This window comes from Setaria viridis, chromosome 7, assembly GCF_005286985.2.
Source record: "Setaria viridis chromosome 7, Setaria_viridis_v4.0, whole genome shotgun sequence".
In the NCBI taxonomy this organism is placed as follows: Eukaryota; Viridiplantae; Streptophyta; class Magnoliopsida; order Poales; family Poaceae; genus Setaria; species Setaria viridis.
In genome coordinates, this window is record NC_048269.2 from 30,554,945 (window position 1) to 30,558,200 (window position 3,256).

Here is a 3,256-nt window from a genome sequence, read left to right on the forward strand (position 1 = left end):
GCGATGAAGGTAGTGGTGTGGGTGTCAATGGTGAGGATGGAGGTGGTGTAGGTGTTGGCGGCAGCAAAGGCAGGGGTGTTGGCGTCGGGGGTGATGATGAAGGTGGAAGTGTGGGTGTTAGTAGCGAGAACGGTGATGGTGTGGGCATCGGTGGTGATGAAGGCAGGGGCATTGGTGTGGGTGTCAGTGGTGACAAAGGTGGAGGCATCAGTGGCGACATTGGTGGCAAAGAAGGAGGTGGAGGCATGGGCGCTGGTGGCGATGAAAGTGGGGGCGTCAGCTTTGGGGGCAACGTAGGTGGCGGTGTTGGTGCCAGGGATATCGTAGGTGGAGGTGTTGGTGTGGGAGGTGACGTGGGCGGTAGCATGGGCATGGGTGTTGGTGGTGATGAAGGACAAATGAAATTCCGATGAAATGCTCTACTGGCCCTGCAAGGATTTTTCTCAGCAACTAGCAAATGTGGCCCTCTTAAGGGCTTGTGTGATCAATCGATTTCGATGGTCAATGGAAACGTGGTCTTTGTTGATACCACGGTTATAAAATCCATGTGCTAAGTTTGCAGTCTTTTGCCCATCTCTTTACTCAATGCCATAATTAATTACTTGCAATGCAACGTTGCTTGAGTGTTTACACACTTTCCTCAGTTGCAGTACAAGTAAACACACTATATTTCTTTCAGAAGGCAGTGATCGATATAGGTTTATCATGTGTTATTGATTTTGCGCGCGCCGGGCCAGGCATGGTGCAGTGGCAACCGTCTTTTGCCTACAGCTACGTGTTCCCCGAAGGGCAAGTGGGCAACGCAGAAAGATGCTTGAAAGGTTGGTTTCAGAACACATGGTGAAAAACTTTTCAGTCTCAAGAATGGATGAAAAATCTGTTGTAATTTTCTCTTTCTTTGATCCTTTTGTAACATGTACAATACTCAGTAGTGGGTCACACCCCTCCTGTTACATAAAAAAACTTTACAGTCCCATTCCGGTGAAAAATATGTGTGTAGCGCGTTGCATTGCATGTCTAGTGACGATGGATCATCCCGGTTGAATACGATGCGGGTGTTTGGCACTAGGTTATGATCTTGCATTGTATATATAGTCATGCTCACGCGTACTCATGTGACGCGTTGTTGTCGTGAAAGGATGGGCGGACGGAGACGGTGGCGCCGCCGGCCGGAACGACGTTGGCCGATTTTTGATTCCCGGTACGGTGGTCCACGGTTGCAACATGCTGCCAGGTGAGACAGTGCCGTGCGAGAGACGTCATTCCTGGGTCTGGCCTCTAGCGATGCGGCCGAGCAACGCCAGCGCGGCGGCGATGGGAAACGCGCGGCTAGCGAGAAGGGCGACACAGGTGGCGGCCTACGATCGCTCTAGGCCTCCACACAGGTGTAATCTGTCTATCCTTCGGAGCAGGGCAGGAGAAAGGCTTTCGGGATTTCGTCAACCTGGTCGTGGCACTGTGCTCCACAGGCCCCAGGAGGAAGGGTGATAAGAATCCATCTCGATGCATGGACGAAGCTAACACTACGCCACAAAAAATTTGTAGTGAAGGTCAAAATATATCTGTGTTGGCGGATTTAGCATCCGCCAGGAACCTTGAGTCAGCACAAATCGTCATCTTTACTGGCAGGTGTACAACTACGAACACAGATACCATTTGCACTGGAGGTGCCTTTTATTACTCGCCAGCATTAATAGTTGCACGGTTAAAAAATAGCGATGCTGGTAGCCGAAGCCACCAGCAGTCTGCCATGTTGCAGCCGCACGGCACAAATGATGAAGCTCCTCGTAGGCAGCACTGGCCGCCACTCCACCGCTTGTAGCCAACTGCAACGCCACCGCTCCATCGCTCGTAGCCGACAACAACGCCTTGATCGTAGCTCGAGCTGCTTGCACGCAGCTAGCCGCTCCACCGCCTGCTGCTCCGTCACCCGCAATGCTCGAGACTATGGAAGGAAAATAAAGACAAAATTAGAAGGAAAGGCAAGCAAAATGTCTCATGGGTATTTCAGCGAACATCAACTAGTCCATCAATACATGCGCAGCTAGCAAAATATGAGATGGACTTATCAACAAAGTGCAAAGCTTGCAAGCTTACCCACGATGCGCCGTGGAGCTGAGGAAACTCGCACGCGGTATGGTGAGTTGCTTGTCCAGAGCACACCCCTACCACATGGAGAGACGTTGCTAGCCACCCCTCTTGAGCCTTCGCTAGCCACACTGACGGAGCAGCTGAGCGAGCTGTGATGCGCTCTGCGGCCCCATGCGGGCGGCTCTTGCTGGCCGCCCACAGGTGCGGGAGCAGCGGCGTTGACCCTGCTGGACGCGCGCTCCTCGCCTCGCCGGTGACGACCATCCGCGGTTGCCCCGCACAGCCTGAGTTGGCTTCGCCGGCTGCCAGGGAGAGAGGGAGAGACTCAGTGGAGGGAGGGAAGAAGAGATAAGGGGGAGAGAGGAGCGATCAGGAAGGGATAAGGATGAGTGGCGATGAGAGGGAGAGCAGGAGATAAAAGAGAGTGAGCGCGCGGTCAAATAAAATTTTCATTCTCTACAAATTTTTCGTTTCCCGCGCATTAACTGCATAGATGGGCACTTATGCCCACCACCTGTACAAATATGGGGTGTTTGTAGTGACGGGTGACTTAAACGCCCACCAACAAAAATCTGTTTAAATTTTTCTTTTTACATTCAAATTTATTTAAACTAAGCAAATCAATTCAAAAGTTATTGAAACTCCTACAAGAGAATATATATGTAATACATATAAAAATTAGATTAGAATATATAAGATAAATATTTTGACAAGGTAGTTCATAAACTTGAAATTTGGATTTGAGTTATATGAAACATTATAAGTAATGTGTGCATTTGTGAACAATGTATAATCTAATTTTTTTATAACACACTGAAACTTTTAAGTTAAGGTTGTGGACTTATAAAATGATTCCATGTCAACTTATATAATTTTTGAACCATGTTTAGATATTATTAAAAATTATTTTCATCAAAACATTTAATAGAACAGACTTGTGAATCTTTCATACACATTCATGATTTGAGTCAAAACGGAATATAGTTTTCTGAAATTTGTAATCTTACATAAAAAAAATTTAGTTCAAATATCAATTTTTTGAATAAGCATGTTTATAATTATTTAATCCCTAGAAAATAGTAAATCACTTTAAAATTCTTGAAACTCTTACACAACGACATATACTTAATCCAATACATGTTACAAATATATTATTATGTGTAAG

At 47.0% G+C, this 3,256-nt stretch overlaps 1 long non-coding RNA gene across 1 annotated transcript; it reads right to left on the reverse strand.

Annotated features, from left to right (window-relative positions):
• Positions 1 to 1,600: 1,600 nt before the first annotated feature.
• Positions 1,601 to 2,483, reverse strand: LOC117865589 (uncharacterized). The gene is made up of 2 exons (XR_004642570.2): positions 2,098 to 2,483; positions 1,601 to 1,945 (listed from the first exon to the last, which is right to left on the reverse strand). It is a non-coding gene; the product is annotated as an uncharacterized lncRNA (long non-coding RNA).
• Positions 2,484 to 3,256: the final 773 nt, after the last annotated feature.